This window comes from Octopus sinensis, linkage group LG4, assembly GCF_006345805.1.
Source record: "Octopus sinensis linkage group LG4, ASM634580v1, whole genome shotgun sequence".
In the NCBI taxonomy this organism is placed as follows: domain Eukaryota; kingdom Metazoa; phylum Mollusca; class Cephalopoda; order Octopoda; family Octopodidae; genus Octopus; species Octopus sinensis.
Genome location: NC_043000.1, coordinates 9507695 through 9527518, shown reverse-complemented (window position 1 = coordinate 9527518; position 19824 = coordinate 9507695). Strand labels below are relative to the sequence as shown.

The following is a 19824-nucleotide window of genomic DNA, read 5'->3' as shown; positions in this document are numbered from 1 at the left end:
TACATTTATTTCTAAATGTAGTATTTGTTTCCGTGAAAGTTTGGCGCGCTATTGGTAGGGGCATTTGAATTATAACGTCGGATGTAATCAATTGAACCACACGTGTATTATCGTTATGGTAAAATCTGGCGTGTGATTGAGTGGATTTCATCCAGATAGTTTTGGCTGAGGAGCTACAAGTGGGTTTTTTGTAAGTAAAATTACATTTAATTCATTAATAGTGAAACAATTGTCCCAAAATAATCTGTATTTTTGTTATTTTTTATTTGCCCTGTTCGTGTGAGCTAACAATCGTACTGACTTTCATGGGAAACATGTATTTTTGTGGTTGAAACCTTTTGGATTTACTAGTGCTAGAATGAGCCACATAGTGACCATTCTCTTATATTTATTTTTGTATAAAATATTATAATATATTATAAAATATTATAATAATCCAGGTTTCTCGAGGCACTGGGCCACTTGGTGTTGAATAGATATACTATTAAATTAGTATCTAATTCTCTCACCCTTATTAATTAATTATAATTATGCTACATTTATTTCTAAATGTAGTATTTGTTTCCGTGAAAGTTTGGCGCGCTGTTGGTAGGGGCATTTGAATTATAACGTCGGATGTAATCAATTGAACCACACGTGTATTTATCGTTATGGTAAAATCTGGCGTGTGATTGAGTGGATTTCATCCAGATAGTTTTGGCTGAGGAGCTACAAGTAGGTTTTTTGTAAGTAAAATTACATTTAATTCATTAATAGCGAAACAATTGTCCCAAAATAATCTGTATTTTTGTTATTTTTTATTTGCCCTGTCGTGTGAGCTAACAATCGTACTGACTTTCATGGGAAACATGTATTTTTTGTTGAAACCTTTTGCATTTTCTAGTGCTATAATGAACCACATAGTGACCATTCTCTTATATTTATTTTGTATAAAATATTATAATATATTATAAAATATTATAATAATCCAGGTTTCTCGAGGCACTGGGTCACTTGGTGTTGAATAGATATACTATTAAATTAGTATCTAATTCTCTCACCCTTATTAATTAATTATAATTATGCTACATTTATTTCTAAATGTAGTATTTGTTTCCGTGAAAGTTTGGCGCGCTGTTGGTAGGGGCATTTGAATTATAACGTCGGATGTAATCAATTGAACCACACGTGTATTTATCGTTATGGTAAAATCTGGCGTGTGATTGAGTGGATTTCATCCAGATAGTTTTGGCTGAGGAGCTACAAGTGGGTTTTTTGTAAGTAAAATTACATTTAATTCATTAATAGTGAAACAATTGTCCAAAATAATCTGTATTTTTGTTATTTTTTATTTGCCCTGTTCGTGTGAGCTAACAATCGTACTGACTTTCATGGGAAACATGTATTTTTGTGGTTGAAACCTTTTGGATTTACTAGTGCTAGAATGAGCCACATAGTGACCATTCTCTTATATTTATTTTTGTATAAAATATTATAATATATTATAAAATATTATAATAATCCAGGTTTCTCGAGGCACTGGGCCACTAGGTGTTGAATAGATATACTATTAAATTAGTATCTAATTCTCTCACCCTTATATTAATTAATTTTAATTATGCTACATTTATTTCTAAATGTAGTTTTGTTTTCCGTGAAAGTTTGGCGCGCTGTTGGTAGGGTCATTTGAATTATAACGTCGGATGTAATCAATTGAACCACACGTGTATTATCGTTATGGTAAAATCTGGCGTGTGATTGAGTGGATTTCATCCAGATAGTTTTGGCTGAGGAGCTACAAGTGGGTTTTTTGTAAGTAAAATTACATTAATTTTAATTCATTAATAGTGAAACAATTGTCCCAAAATAATCTGTATTTTTGTTATTTTTTATTTGCCCTGTTCGTGTGAGCTAACATTGTACTGACTTTCATGGGAAACATGTATTTTTGTGGTTGAAACCTTTTGGATTTACTAGTGCTAGAATGAGCCACATAGTGACCATTCTCTTATATTTATTTTTGTATAAAATATTATAATATATTATAAAATATTATAATAATCCAGGTTTCTCGAGGCACTGGGCCACTTGGTGTTGAATAGATATACTATTAAATTAGTATCTAATTCTCTCACCCTTATTAATTAATTATAATTATGCTACATTTATTTCTAAATGTAGTATTTGTTTCCGTGAAAGTTTGGCGCGCTGTTGGTAGGGGCATTTGAATTATAACGTCGGATGTAATCAATTGAACCACACGTGTATTTATCGTTATGGTAAAATCTGGCGTGTGATTGAGTGGATTTCATCCAGATAGTTTTGGCTGAGGAGCTACAAGTGGGTTTTTTGTGTAAGTAAAATTACATTTAATTCATTAATAGTGAAACAATTGTCCCAAAATAATCTGTATTTTTGTTATTTTTTTTTGCCCTGTTCGTGTGAGCTAACAATCGTACTGACTTTCATGGGAAACATGTATTTTTGTGGTTGAAACCTTTTGGATTTACTAGTGCTAGAATGAGCCACATAGTGATCATTCTCTTATATTTATTTTTGTATAAAATATTATAATATATTATAAAATATTATAATAATCCAGGTTTCTCGAGGCACTGGGCCACTTGGTGTTGAATAGATATACTATTAAATTAGTATCTAATTCTCTCACCCTTATTAATTAATTATAATTATGCTACATTTATTTCTAAATGTAGTATTTGTTTCCGTGAAAGTTTGGCGCGCTATTGGTAGGGGCATTTGAATTATAACGTCGGATGTAATCAATTGAACCACACGTGTATTTATCGTTATGGTAAAATCTGGCGTGTGATTGAGTGGATTTCATCCAGATAGTTTTGGCTGAGGAGCTACAAGTGGGTTTTTTGTAAGTAAAATTACATTTAATTCATTAATAGTGAAACAATTGTCCCAAAATAATCTGTATTTTTGTTATTTTTTATTTGCCCTGTTCGTGTGAGCTAACAATCGTACTGACTTTCATGGGAAACATGTATTTTTGTGGTTGAAACCTTTTGGATTTACTAGTGCTAGAATGAGCCACATAGTGACCATTCTCTTATATTTATTTTTGTATAAAATATTATAATATATTATAAAATATTATATAATCCAGGTTTCTCGAGGCACTGGGCCACTTGGTGTTGAATAGATATACTATTAAATTAGTATCTAATTCTCTCACCCTTATTAATTAATTATAATTATGCTACATTTATTTCTAAATGTAGTATTTGTTTCGTGAAAGTTTGGCGCGCTGTTGGTAGGGGCATTTGAATTATAACGTCGGATGTAATCAATTGAACCACACGTGTATTTATCGTTATGGTAAAATCTGGCCTGTGATTGAGTGGATTTCATCCAGATAGTTTTGGCTGAGGAGCTACAAGTGGGTTTTTTGTAAGTAAAATTACATTTAATTCATTAATAGCGAAACAATTGTCCCAAAATAATCTGTATTTTTGTTATTTTTTATTTGCCCTGTTCATGTGAGCTAACAATCGTACTGACTTTCATGGGAAACATGTATTTTTGTGGTTGAAACCTTTTGCATTTTCTAGTGCTATAATGAGCCACATAGTGACCATTCTCTTATATTTATTTTTGTATAAAATATTATAATATATTATAAAATATTATAATAATCCAGGTTTCTCGAGGCACTGGGTCACTTGGTGTTGAATAGATATACTATTAAATTAGTATCTAATTCTCTCACCCTTATTAATTAATTATAATTATGCTACATTTATTTCTAAATGTAGTATTTGTTTCCGTGAAAGTTTGGCGCGCTGTTGGTAGGGGCATTTGAATTATAACGTCGGATGTAATCAATTGAACCACACACGTGTATTTATCGTTATGGTAAAATCTGGCGTGTGATTGAGTGGATTTCATCCAGATAGTTTTGGCTGAGGAGCTACAAGTGGGTTTTTTGTAAGTAAAATTACATTTAATTCATTAATAGCGAAACAATTGTCCCAAAATAATCTGTATTTTTGTTATTTTTTATTTGCCCTGTTCGTGTGAGCTAACAATCGTACTGACTTTCATGGGAAACATGTATTTTTGTGGTTGAAACCTTTTGCATTTTCTAGTGCTATAATGAACCACATAGTGACCATTCTCTTATATTTATTTTTGTATAAAATATTATAATATATTATAAAATATTATAATAATCCAGGTTTCTCGAGGCACTGGGTCACTTGGTGTTGAATAGATATACTATTAAATTAGTATCTAATTCTCTCACCTTATTAATTAATTATAATTATGCTACATTTATTTCTAAATGTAGTATTTGTTTCCGTGAAAGTTTGGCGCGCTGTTGGTAGGGGCATTTGAATTATAACGTCGGATGTAATCAATTGAACCACACGTGTATTTATCGTTATGGTAAAATCTGGCGTGTGATTCAGTGGATTTCATCCAGATAGTTTTGGCTGAGGAGCTACAAGTGGGTTTTTTGTAAGTAAAATTACATTTAATTCATTAATAGTGAAACAATTGTCCCAAAATAATCTGTATTTTTGTTATTTTTTATTTGCCCTGTTCGTGTGAGCTAACAATCGTACTGACTTTCATGGGAAACATGTATTTTTTGTGTTGAAACCTTTTGGATTTACTAGTGCTAGAATGAGCCACATAGTGACCATTCTCTTATATTTATTTTTGTATAAAATATTATAATATATTATAAAATATTATAATAATCCAGGTTTCTCGAGGCACTGGGCCACTAGGTGTTGAATAGATATACTATTAAATTAGTATCTAATTCTCTCACCCTTATTAATTAATTTTAATTATGCTACATTTATTTCTAAATGTAGTATTTGTTTCCGTGAAAGTTTGGCGCGCTGTTGGTAGGGTCATTTGAATTATAACGTCGGATGTAATCAATTGAACCACACGTGTATTATCGTTATGGTAAAATCTGGCGTGTGATTGAGTGGATTTCATCCAGATAGTTTTGGCTGAGGAGCTACAAGTGGGTTTTTTGTAAGTAAAATTACATTTAATTCATTAATAGTGAAACAATTGTCCCAAAATAATCTGTATTTTTGTTATTTTTTATTTGCCCTGTTCGTGTGAGCTAACAATGTACTGACTTTCATGGGAAACATGTATTTTTGTGGTTGAAACCTTTTGGATTTACTAGTGCTAGAATGAGCCACATAGTGACCATTCTCTTATATTTATTTTTGTATAAAATATTATAATATATTATAAAATATTATAATAATCCAGGTTTCTCGAGGCACTGGGCCACTTGGTGTTGAATAGATATACTATTAAATTAGTATCTAATTCTCTCACCCTTATTAATTAATTATAATTATGCTACATTTATTTCTAAATGTAGTATTTGTTTCCGTGAAAGTTTGGCGCGCTGTTGGTAGGGGCATTTGAATTATAACGTCGGATGTAATCAATTGAACCACACGTGTGTATTTATCGTTATGGTAAAATCTGGCGTGTGATTGAGTGGATTTCATCCAGATAGTTTTGGCTGAGGAGCTACAAGTGGGTTTTTTGTAAGTAAAATTACATTTAATTCATTAATAGTGAAACAATTGTCCCAAAATAATCTGTATTTTTGTTATTTTTTATTTGCCCTGTTCGTGTGAGCTAACAATCGTACTGACTTTCATGGGAAACATGTATTTTTGTGGTTGAAACCTTTTGGATTTACTAGTGCTAGAATGAGCCACATAGTGATCATTCTCTTATATTTATTTTTGTATAAAATATTATAATATATTATAAAATATTATAATAATCCAGGTTTCTCGAGGCACTGGGCCACTTGGTGTTGAATAGATATACTATTAAATTAGTATCTAATTCTCTCACCCTTATTAATTAATTATAATTATGCTACATTTATTTCTAAATGTAGTATTTGTTTCCGTGAAAGTTTGGCGCGCTGTTGGTAGGGGCATTTGAATTATAACATCGGATGTAATCAATTGAACCACACGTGTATTATCGTTATGGTAAAATCTGGCGTGTGATTGAGTGGATTTCATCCAGATAGTTTTGGCTGAGGAGCTACAAGTGGTTTTTTTGTAAGTAAAATACATTTAATTCATTAATAGTGAAACAATTGTCCCAAAATAATCTGTATTTTTGTTATTTTTTATTTGCCCTGTTCGTGTGAGCTAACAATCGTACTGACTTTCATGGGAAACATGTATTTTTGTGGTTGAAACCTTTTGGATTTACTAGTGCTAGAATGAGCCACATAGTGACCATTCTCTTATATTTATTTTTGTATAAAATATTATAATATATTATAAAATATTATAATAATCCAGGTTTCTCGAGGCACTGGGCCACTTGGTGTTGAATAGATATACTATTAAATTAGTATCTAATTCTCTCACCCTTATTAATTAATTATAATTATGCTACATTATTTCTAAATGTAGTATTTGTTTCCGTGAAAGTTTGGCGCGCTGTTGGTAGGGGCATTTGAATTATAACGTCGGATGTAATCAATTGAACCACACGTGTATTTATCGTTATGGTAAAATCTGGCTGTGATTGAGTGGATTTCATCCAGATAGTTTTGGCTGAGGAGCTACAAGTGGGTTTTTTGTAAGTAAAATTACATTTAATTCATTAATAGTGAAACAATTGTCCCAAAATAATCTGTATTTTTGTTTTTTTTTATTTGCCCTGTTCATGTGAGCTAACAATCGTACTGACTTTCATGGGAAACATGTATTTTTGTGGTTGAAACTTTTGGATTTTCTAGTGCTATAATGAGCCACATAGTGACCATTCTCTTATATTTATTTTTGTATAAAATATTATAATATATTATAAAATATTATAATAATCCAGGATTCTCGAGGCACTGGGTCACTTGGTGTTGAATAGATATACTATTAAATTAGTATCTAATTCTCTCACCCTTATTAATTAATTATAATTATGCTACATTTATTTCTAAATGTAGTATTTGTTTCCGTGAAAGTTTGGCGCGCTGTTGGTAGGGGCATTTGAATTATAACGTCGGATGTAATCAATTGAACCACACGTGTATTTATCGTTATGGTAAAATCTGGCGTGTGATTGAGTGGATTTCATCCAGATAGTTTTGGCTGAGGAGCTACAAGTGGGTTTTTTGTAAGTAAAATACATTTAATTCATTAATAGTGAAACAATTGTCCCAAAATAATCTGTATTTTTGTTATTTTTTATTTGCCCTGTTCGTGTGAGCTAACAATTGTACTGACTTTCATGGGAAACATGTATTGTTGTGGTTGAAACCTTTTGGATTTACTAGTGCTAGAATGAGCCACATAGTGACCATTCTCTTATATTATTTTTGTATAAAATATTATAATATATTATAAAATATTATAATAATCCAGGTTTCTCGAGGCACTGGGCCACTTGGTGTTGAATAGATATACTATTAAATTAGTATCTAATTCTCTCACCCTTATTAATTAATTATAATTATGCTACATTTATTTCTAAATGTAGTATTTGTTTCCGTGTGAAAGTTTGGCGCGCTGTTGGTAGGGGCATTTGAATTATAACGTCGGATGTAATCAATTGAACCACACGTGTATTTATCGTTATGGTAAAATCTGGCGTGTGATTGAGTGGATTTCATCCAGATAGTTTTGGCTGAGGAGCTACAAGTGGGTTTTTTGTAAGTAAAATTACATTTAATTCATTAATAGTGAAACAATTGTCCCAAAATAATCTGTATTTTTGTTATTTTTTATTTGCCCTGTTCGTGTGAGCTAACAATCGTACTGACTTTCATGGGAAACATGTATTTTTGTGTTGAAACCTTTTGGATTTACTAGTGCTAGAATGAGCCACATAGTGACCATTCTCTTATATTTATTTTTGTATAAAATATTATAATATATTATAAAATATTATAATAATCCAGGTTTCTCGAGGCACTGGGCCACTTGGTGTTGAATAGATATACTATTAAATTAGTATCTAATTCTCTCACCCTTATTAATTAATTATAATTATGCTACATTTATTTCTAAATGTAGTATTTGTTTCCGTGAAAGTTTGGCGCGCTGTTGGTAGGGGCATTTGAATTATAACGTCGGATGTAATCAATTGAACCACACGTGTATTTATCGTTATGGTAAAATCTGGCGTGTGATTGAGTGGATTTCATCCAGATAGTTTTGGCTGAGGAGCTACAAGTGGGTTTTTTGTAAGTAAAATTACATTTAATTCATTAATAGCGAAACAATTGTCCCAAAATAATCTGTATTCTTGTTATTTTTTATTTGCCCTGTTCGTGTGAGCTAACAATCGTACTGACTTTCATGGGAAACATGTATTTTTGTGGTTGAAACCTTTTGGATTTACTAGTACTAGAATGAGCCACATAGTGACCATTCTCTTATATTTATTTTTATTTTTATATATATATATATATATATATATATAATAATAATAATAATATTAGGGAGTATGGCTCCAAACTTACAGGGAAAAATTAGATTTAGTATTAAATCGAATTTCATAGTATAAATATATAAAATATAAAATATGAATTAGAGTTAAAACCACAATTAGGCAACTCAAACAGTGATAGACATAAACCAATACTTAAATAACAAATAATATAAATATGATTAATATAATATATAATAAATATATATATATAAAAATAATATATATATCTATATAAATTTTTTTTTCCGAATTTAATTATAGCCATGAAACGTACATAGTGCTTTTACTTATTATATTATATTTATCATACTTTTTATACTTTTTGGAAAAAGAAAAATTTATATAGATATATAATATTAATTATATTTATATCATTTGTTATTTATGCATTGGTTTATGTCTATCACTGTTTGAGTTGCCTAATAGTGGTTTTATCTCTAATTCATATTATATATATATATATAATATATATATATATAAAAATAATATATATATCTATATAAATTTTTTTTTCCGAATTTAATTATAGCCATGAAACGTACATAGTGCTTTTACTTATTATATTATATTTATCATACTTTTTATACTTTTTGGAAAAAGAAAAATTTATATAGATATATAATATTAATTATATTTATATCATTTGTTATTTATGCATTGGTTTATGTCTATCACTGTTTGAGTTGCCTAATAGTGGTTTTATCTCTAATTCATATTATATATATATATATATAAAATAAAAGCCCATCGTATATATATATATATATATTATATATATATATACAATGGGCTTCTTTCAGTTTCCATCAACCAAATCCACTCACAAGGGTTTGGTCAGCCCAAGGCTATAGTAGAAGACATTTGCCCAAGGTGCCATGCAGTGGGACTGAACCCAGAACCATGTGGTTGGTAAGCAAGCTACTTACCACACAGCCACTCCTACACCTATATATAAAAAAAAACATAAAACATAATCTGTTAAACAATGTTTCTCTGTGGCTCAGCTGCCTTTTGCCTGAATGATGTTTTATAAATGCCTAACAAAAAAACAAAGCAAAAACAAACAAAAACTGATTATTTTAATCCATCAGAAACCAATTTTGCACAGCATTTTATTGATTTATTATCCATATTTTCTTCTTGTACTATTCCATTTAGCATATGCCTTTGTTTAGATATTTGCACAAAATAGTGCGCCATGTTGATTTTTACCTAGTGTTAATTTTTTCATTTTATGGCAATTACTGCACAAGACAAGGACTTGTATTGTGAAATTATATCTAGATTGTATTATAAATGCATTCTCGAGCAAAGAGCAACATTACTATTTAAATTTTAAATAAAATACTATTGCTTTTGCTAGTAGCATCAATGAATGAAACGCATTATTAGTATTTGGCTAACTTTATGAAAAAAACCCACCAAAAAAATCTATCATGTTCAATAAATTATTATATTCCAAAAACAATATTTAATAAATTTAATTATAGAAAACTATGCTTGACGAGATTTTTAAAATTCAAAAATAGGTTCAATATTCAGCAAAAAAGATCCTGAAGTCTTTTATTTTTTACATGTCTGTAATCAATTCCATTGTTTAGCAAACAGTTCTACGACTATGTTGAACGCTATCTCAACCAGATATGAGGAAGAAACCACTAAAACCAGCAATGTTACTTTCTTCCAAAGACAGGGGTATTTATTTTGTTGCTCAAATTATAGTTCTTCATAAAAATCTGGTCAAAATAGCAACTGGAGTATTAAAGTAATTTTGGAAGTGCAGATATGGCTGCGAGGTTAAGAAGTTTGCTTTCTAACCATGTGGTTTTGGGTTCAATCTAGCTGCATGGCACCTTGAGCAAGTGTCTTCTACTATAACCCTAGTTCACCAAAGCACTATAAGGCTGCGAGCTGGCAGAAACATTAGCACACCGGGCGAAATGCTTAGCGGTATTTCATCTGCCGTTATGTTCTGAGTTCAGATTCTGCTGAGGTCAACTTTGCCTTTCATCCTTTCGGGGCGATAAATTAAGTACCAGTTATGCACTGGGGTCGATATAATCGACTTAATCCATCTGTCTGTCCTTGTTTGTCTTCTCTGTGTTTAGCCCCTTGTGGGTAGTAAAGAAATAGGTATTTTGTCTGCCGTTACGTTCTGAGTTCAAATTCTGCCAAGGTCAACTTTGCCTTTCATCCTTTCGGGGCGATAAATTAAGTACCAGTTGCACACTGGGCCAATGTAATCGACTTAATCCCTTTGTCTGTCCTTGTTTGTCCCCTCTATGTTTAGCCCCTTATGGGCAATAAAGAAATAAGAACCCTAGTTGACCAAAGCACTATGTATGGACTGGGTAACTAGAAACTGAAAGAAGCCTACCATACATCCACCTACCTACCCAACACAAACACACACACATTTACATATGTATGTATGTATGTATGTATGCATGCATGCATGTATGTATGTATGGATGCATGCATGCATGCATGCCATTATTCAGTCTTATTTCAAGATTTCTTGCTAATAGAGAAAGAAACAGCTTTCAACCTAGAATCAAGGCTCCTTCATTGAAATTTCAACATCAACAGGGTATTTTTGTATGTATGTATGTATGTATGTATGTGTGTGTGTGTGTGTGTGTGTGTGTGTGTGTGTGCGCCCGTGTGTGTGTGTGTATGTATGCAAGCAGATTTCTATGTTTCATTTTATGTATGGATATAGTTGCTTGTCTAGACATGCTTTATGTATGGATGCCTATATGTGTGTATTTATGTATGCATGTATTTTTCTTTTTTTTTTTTTTACTTGTTTCAGTCATTTTGACTGCGGCCATGCTGGAGCACCGCCTTTAATAGAGCAACTCGATCCCGGGACTTATTCTTTGTAAGCCCAGTACTTATTCTATCGGTCTCTTTTGCCGAACCGCTAAGTGACGGGGACATAAACACACCAGCATTAGTTGTCAAGCAATGCTAGGGGGACAAACACAGACACACAAACATACACGCACATACATATATATACATATATACGATGGGCTTCTTTCAGTTTCCGTCTACCAAATCCACTCACAAGGCTTTGGTCGGCCCGAGGCTATAGTAGAAGACACTTGCCCAAGGTGCCACGCAGTGGGACTGAACCCGGAACCATGTGGTTGGTAAACAAGCTACTTACCACACAGCCACTCGCTTAGTATGTGAGAAAGTTTGCAAGTTGATTGCAGTTCTGAAAAAAACATATAGCAGTACACAAAGATCATATCCCACAAAGTGACCCCAATCAATCCAGTGAGTGTTACACCTTTCATCTGTCACCTATATTTCAAATGCAGATCTGCAACTGGACTGACTAACCATCTGAAAGGTCATGGACTGAAAGTTAGAAATGCCACTGACAACAAAGAAGCACAGAGAGACAGCAATTACTTGTGTATGTGTGTGCGCCCGCGTGTGTGTGTGTGTGTGTGTGCGTGTGTGTATGCGTGTGTGTACATGCGCACGCAGTAGTTGCAAATGAGCATCACCATTAAACAAACAGTATCTTTTGTTTACAACCTTCCATGGAAACATATCCAAACATAGGAATATATATCATCTTAGATCTAAAAGAAGCAAACTGTGAACATTGGAGATTGGCATATCATCAGTCACATGTCTACACACAGATAATAGCATAACATCTTTTTGAAATTCTAATCTCAGCAAAGATTTTATATATATATATATGTTTAAAATATAAGTAATAGGCTCAGACTTGACTGTGCGATAAGAAGTTTGCTATTCCAGCTACATGGTCTCGAGTTCAGTCCCATTGTGTACCAACTTGGGCTAGTGCCTCCGACCATTGCCCCAGGTTGACCAAAGATTTGCGAGGGAATTTCATAGACAGAAACTGTAAAACTGAAAGTTTATTGGATGTGTGTGTATACATATATATATATGTATATATATACATATATGTATGTGTGGTGTCTATATATATACATACATATACATATATAAATATATATATATATATATATATACATATATATATATATACATATATATATATACATATATATATATATCATCATCGTCATCATCATCATCATTCAGCGTCTGCTTTCCATGCTAGCATGGGTTGGACGGTTCAACAGGGGTCTGGGAAGCCAGAAGGCTGCACCAGGCCCAGTCTGATCTGGCAGTGTTTCTACAGCTGGATGCCCTTCCTAACGTCAACCACTCCGTGAGTGTAGTGGGTGCGTTTTACATGTCACCGGCACAGGTGCCAGGGGAGGCTGGCAGACGGCCACGATCGGATGGTGCTTTTTACGTGCCAATACATACACACATATATATATATATATATATATATATACATACATATATATATATATATATATATGTATGTATGTATTTGTTAGTCACCTCACCATCACTTGACAACTGATGTTAGTGTGTTTATGTCCCCATAACTTAGTGGTTCGGCAAAATAGACCAATAAAATAAGTACTAGGCTTACAAAGAATAAGTCCTAGGGTCAATTTGTTTGACTAAAGGCAGTGCTCCAGCATGGCCACAGTCGAATGACTGAAACAAGTAAAAGAATATATATATATGTGTGTGTGTGTGTGTCTTTGTGTCTGTGTTTGTCCCCCATCACTGCTTTACAACCAGAGTTGGTTTGTTTACATCCTCATAACTTAGCAGTTCAGCCAAAAGACCAATAGTAAAAGTACTGGGGTTGATTCATTTGGTTTCAAATTTTTCAAGGCGGTATCCCAGCATGGCTGTAGTCTAATGACTGAAGTAAGTAAAAGGTAAAAGATAAAATGATATCATTGGAAATTGTGTCATGAAGAAATAAAATCTAATGCCAGCCTCTGATAGGATTTGAACTCAAAATATAAAGGTTTGAAACATGATAGAGTAAATTATTGAATCTAATGTTATACTACCTTGGCAACAACATCTCTTTCAAACACATATTGATTAATAATTGACATATTTAGCAATCTGTATAAATTCCATTGTTCTATTCAAAACATATATATATATATATATATTGATTTCTTTTGATTAGGCATAAATCCAATTTCTGAAGGTGAGACTCACATAGTCAACTAAAATGACCTCAGTGAATTACTGGTATTTCTTTTATGAATGCTAGGAGAGTAAATGGCAACGTTAACCTAGGCAATGTTTTGATTCCATTTGGAGAAAGAATAAATAAATTATTATTTCCTTGTTCTTGTATTGGTTTCAGTCACTGGACTGTGGCCATGTTGGGGCACCAACTTCAAGGGTTTTGTTGATTTAAATTAACTCCAAGCTATTTTGTTTTACAGTCTGGTCTCTTTCAGTCTCACTTGCTGAACTGCTAAGTTACAGGGATGTAAACAAACCAACAGCAGTTGTTAAGCGGGGTAGTGCTAAACAAAAAAATGGGCATGTGTGCACACACACACGCTCACACATACATACCTATCCATGTATCTTTATCTTTCTCTATCTCTTTCTATCTATTCATCTATTTGCCTATATATATATATACATATATATATATATATATATATGTAAATATATATATATAATGGGTGAGATGGGTAAATTGTTGCCATTTTATATTTTTAATTTCATTTATGGGCATTCCTTATTTTTGATTTTATTGACTACACAGTATAGTTGGGTCAGCTGGGCACCCTCTGTGAGGAAAACAGCACTGTGATGCAATTCACTCTGCCAAAAATTTGGAAATGACATGCTATACTGCTTGGTATTCATACCAGAAGCTCCGATACAAACATTTCAAAGTCTTTTAGATGTCAATTCGAGGACAGTGCAATCTGAGGACATGTACTGAGAGTGATAAAAATCAAACATCCAGTCGACATCATGATGTTTTGAGTGATCACTAGTGATAACGACGTTATATCTCCATTCATCTTCCCACACAGCCTCAGACTCAACACGGAGGCCTACATCAAGTGCATAGAGGAGGTAGTGCTGCCATGGATCAAGAGGATGGCTGCTGGAAGACCCTATTTCTAGCAACAGGACTCTGCACCATGCCACAAAAGCAAGAGAACCAACTCATGGCTGTCAGACAATTTCTGCGACCACATTACCCCTAACATCTGGCCAACTAACTCTCCAGTCTGCAACCCCTTCGATTATTATGTGTGGGGCACAGTTGAGTGAGAGACCAAAAGTTCTTATAACACCAAAGATAAACTGAAGGTAAGGATTATGGCAGCATTCACCAACTTAAACAAGGAGCCTGTCCAGAAGAGTTGCAGGAGACTTTGAGATCATCTGGAGGCTCTTGTTGAAGTCAATGATGATTTTATTGAATAAATTTATTTTGTAGTATTTCAAGATATTTTCATGTAATTTTGGTAAATATACCTGTTAAAATTAAATGTCAGTGTTATGTTCATTTTTGTGTAATTAAGACGACAGTTTATTCACTGCACCCTGTATATATATATACAGGTGTACCACATGTCAGGTGTGTAAGTGATTGCAGAGCAGCATGTGATGAAGTGTTTTGCTCAAGAACACAACACACAAGCTGGTCTCGGAATTGAAACCATGATCTCATGATTGTGAGTGCAGCACACTAACCACTACACCATGCACCCTCACTTATGTGTATATATATATATATATGCATATCCTCCTAACAACTCCTCACTTCCAGCTCCCACACTCCTTTTGCAATCTTGCACACCTACCCACCAACTCACCTTATCCTCCTCTTTCTCTCTCTCTCTCTCTCTCTCTCCTACTGAAGTAGCCTTGTATAACCATTTCACAGTGTGAACTGGATGCCACGTAAAAAGCATCCAGTCCACACTGTAAAGTGGTTGGCATTTGGAAGGGCATCCAGCTGTAAAAACCATGCTAAAACTGACCTCAGCTGTACTTGTGTCACATAAAAACACTCTGTCTACTCTGCTGGGTGGTTGGTGTTAGGAAGGGCATCCAGCCATAAAAAGCCTGCTAAAACAGACATGGAGTCAGGTGTAGGCTCCTACCTGGCCGGCTCCTGTCCAACTGTCCAACCCATGCCAGCATGGAAGGCAGACGTTAAACAATGATGATGATGATGATGATGATGATGATGATGATAATGATGATGCCTATTTCTGTCTCTCCACTCATAATTTGAACTTTCCTCAAGCATAACGGCACCTTCCTCAATACTAGACCCTCCTACCACCTTCAATTGAGAAGGGGGTGTCTTAGAAATTATCTGGTGACTTCACTGTTGCTGCTGGTGTCAAGTAAAAAGCAGCCAGCTGTAGAAACCATGCCAAAGAGGACAGCAGAGCTTGGCACAGTCTTCTGACTTGCCAGCTCATATCAATCCATATCAATCCATGATAAAATACATATATGTGTGTGTGTGCATGTATGTGTATATGTTTGTGTGTATGTATATGTATCTATATACATATATGTGTATATATATGTATGTATGTATATATATATATATATATATATATATATATATATATGTACACACACATATATATATATATATATATACATATATATGTGTGTGTGTGTATGTGTGTGTGTATGTGTGTGTGTGTATGTACATATACATATATATATTGATATATATACATATATATGTGTTTGTGTGTGTATGTATGTATATCGATATATTGATATATATGCAGGTATTACAGACAACTAACAAAATGTATTCTAATCAATGTAAGTGAAATGGAGATTGTAAAAAAAGGTACCTTTTGACAAATCACCTGATGAGACATATCTGTACCAATGATGCATCACAACTGTTTGTGCAGCATTTCACCAGTGAAGCACTGATGCACAACAGGTCAAATTGATTGCAGTGAATAGTAAAGAATCTCGTGAATTCCATTTTGTTTCTCTTTCTGTCATATGTTATGTTTGTGTGTGTGTGTTTGTGTATCCTTTCTTTTACATGTTTCAGTCATTTGACTGTGGCCATGCTGGAGCACCACTTTAAAGAGTTTTCAGTCGAAGAAACTGACCCAAGTACTTATTCTTTGTAAGCCTAGTATTTATTCTATAAGTCTCATTTGCTGAACTACTAAGTTACAGGGATATAGACACCCCAATATTCCTAGATCACATTCCTAGCACCCACCCCACCATACTCAACACCACAAACATATTCCACTTTCTGTAGCAAATTCAAAACAACCATATTTCCCAAATAAAACTTAACCTAAGTCACCTGTTATTTTCATGTTTTTACATCCATCTCCTCCTTTTGGTCACCCCATTACTGCCCCACTTTTCTTCAATGCTCCTGGATCTTTCCACCACACCCAAGGGGATAGTACCATCCATTTTGGGAACTATTGGGCTAGATTGAACTGCATAATATTAGAACTATCAGAAAGCTAATTACACCTATTTTGAATGCACTTCTACAGTTTCTGTCAATCAAATATACTCACGGGACATTGGTCAACCTAGATCCACAGTAGGAGACACCTGCTTATGGTACTGCACAATGGGACTGTGGTCATAAAGTGAACTTCTTAACCATACCTGCATCTACTGTTCTATAGGAAGTTTAGTTAAAAATTCTACAACTATAGGCGCAGGAGTGGCTGTGTGGTAAGTAGCTTGCTTACCAACCACATGGTTCTGGATTCAGTCTCACTGCGTGGCACCTTGGGCAAGTGTCTTCTACTATAGCCTCAGGCCAACCAAAGCCTTGTAAGTGGATTTGGTAGATGGAAACTGAAAGAAGCCTGTCGTATATATATATATATAATATATATATATATATATATATGTACACACATATATATATATATATATACATATATATGTGTGTGTGTGTATGTGTGTGTGTATGTGTGTGTGTGTATGTACATATACATATATATTGATATATATACATATATATGTGTTTGTGTGTGTATGTATGTATATCGATATATTGATATATATGCAGGTATTACAGACAACTAACAAAATGTATTCTAATCAATGTAAGTGAAATGGAGATTGTAAAAAAAGGTACCTTTTGACAAATCACCTGATGAGACATATCTGTACCAATGATGCATCACAACTGTTTGTGCAGCATTTCACCAGTGAAGCACTGATGCACAACAGGTCAAATTGATTGCAGTGAATAGTAAAGAATCTCGTGAATTCCATTTTGTTTCTCTTTCTGTCATATGTTATGTTTGTGTGTGTGTGTTGTGTATCCTTTCTTTTACATGTTTCAGTCATTTGACTGTGGCCATGCTGGAGCACCACTTTAAAGAGTTTTCAGTCGAAGAAACTGACCCAAGTACTTATTCTTTGTAAGCCTAGTATTTATTCTATAAGTCTCATTTGCTGAACTACTAAGTTACAGGGATATAGACACCCCAATATTCCTAGATCACATTCCTAGCACCCACCCCACCATACTCAACACCACAAACATATTCCACTTTCTGTAGCAAATTCAAAACAACCATATTTCCCAAATAAAACTTAACCTAAGTCACCTGTTATTTTCATGTTTTTACATCCATCTCCTCCTTTTGGTCACCCCATTACTGCCCCACTTTTCTTCAATGCTCCTGGATCTTTCCACCACACCCAAGGGGATAGTACCATCCATTTTGGGAACTATTGGGCTAGATTGAACTGCATAATATTAGAACTATCAGAAAGCTAATTACACCTATTTTGAATGCACTTCTACAGTTTCTGTCAATCAAATATACTCACGGGACATTGGTCAACCTAGATCCACAGTAGGAGACACCTGCTTATGGTACTGCACAATGGGACTGTGGTCATAAAGTGAACTTCTTAACCATACCTGCATCTACTGTTCTATAGGAAGTTTAGTTAAAAATTCTACAACTATAGGCGCAGGAGTGGCTGTGTGGTAAGTAGCTTGCTTACCAACCACATGGTTCTGGATTCAGTCTCACTGCGTGGCACCTTGGGCAAGTGTCTTCTACTATAGCCTCAGGCCAACCAAAGCCTTGTAAGTGGATTTGGTAGATGGAAACTGAAAGAAGCCTGTCGTATATATATATATATATATATATATATATATATATGTATGTGTGTGTGTACATGTTTCTGTGCCTGTGTTTGTCCCCCCAACATTACTTGACAACCGATGCTGGTGTGTTTATGTCCCCGTAACTTAGTGGTTCGGCAAAAGAGACCGATAGAATAAGTACCAGGCTTACAAAAAATAAGTCCTGGGGGTCAATTTGCTCGACTAAAGGCGGTGCTCCAGCATGGCTGCAGTCAAATGACTGAAGCAAGTAAAAGAGTAAGAGGAACTTTTTGCTAAATCACAACTGGTCACATTTAATAGTAAACAATTCTTTTGTTGCTAATTTTGAAAAAAATCTTTTTATATAAAACTGATTCTGAAAATCTTAAATGTGTTTTGTATCTGATGCTTCTTTTCAAATTATGAATTACCTTAAGTGTTACAAATAGAGTAATATTCTGTTATCATCAAAGAACTTTATTATTGCAATACAAAAGAAGTATTCAAAGTCTTATTAAGCCAGTATGGTAAGCACTGAGGCAGAACTCATCTGTGTGTCAACATTACATTTGCTCAAGAAAGCACAACCATCACCACCACCACCAACAACAACAACAGCTTAGAGTAGGCTTGAATTAGGGATTATTTTTTGTGGCGTGAGTCCTGGATGGAAGAAGAAGAAGAAGAAGGAGGAGGAGGAGGAGGAGGAGGAAGAGGAGGAGAAGGAAAAGGAAGAGAGGAGGAGGAAGAAGAAGAAGAGAAGAAGAAGAAGAAGAGAAGAAGAAGAAGAGAAGAAGAAGAAGAAGAAGAAGAAGAGAAGAAGAAGAAGAAGAAGAAGAAGAAGAAAACAACAACAACAACACAACCACCATCACCACCATCATTCTTTTTATTGTTCTACTTTTCCAAGCTGAATTCTCTGAGGCAGATTTTCTTCAGCTGGAGGCCTTTTTTGCAGCCAACTATCACTTCTTTCCAAGCAAGGTAATATTTCCCTAAGAGGTGACATGTTTTCATAGAAAATTGGAAACAAATGACACTGTCTGTAATGAAGGCTCCACTATAAGTAGTTTATTGAAACAAGAAGAAAAAATGCAATTCTAGAAACTGACTGTGTGTGTGAGTGTGTGTGTGTGTGTGTGGGGGTAATGAAGGCAATATGGGAGGAACAAATTTAAACAAATGTATTATTTTACATTTAAAAAGAAAAGAGCCCAGTAGTTCTGAAAGTGAATGCTATTGCCCCACTTGGGTGTGGTGGAAAGATCCAGTGGGAGGAGTATTAAAGAAAAGTGGGGTGGTAATAGGGGTGGCCAAAAGGGGGAAATGGATTTAAAAATAAACAAAATAACGGG

At 34.0% G+C, this 19824-nt stretch overlaps 1 protein-coding gene across 2 annotated transcripts in view; it reads right to left on the bottom strand.

Moving 5' to 3' along the window:
* The window catches only part of LOC115210823, a 153919-nt gene that overhangs the window by 39693 nt on the left and 94402 nt on the right, over positions 1 to 19824 (bottom strand). The gene's annotated exons all lie outside the window — the stretch shown is intronic.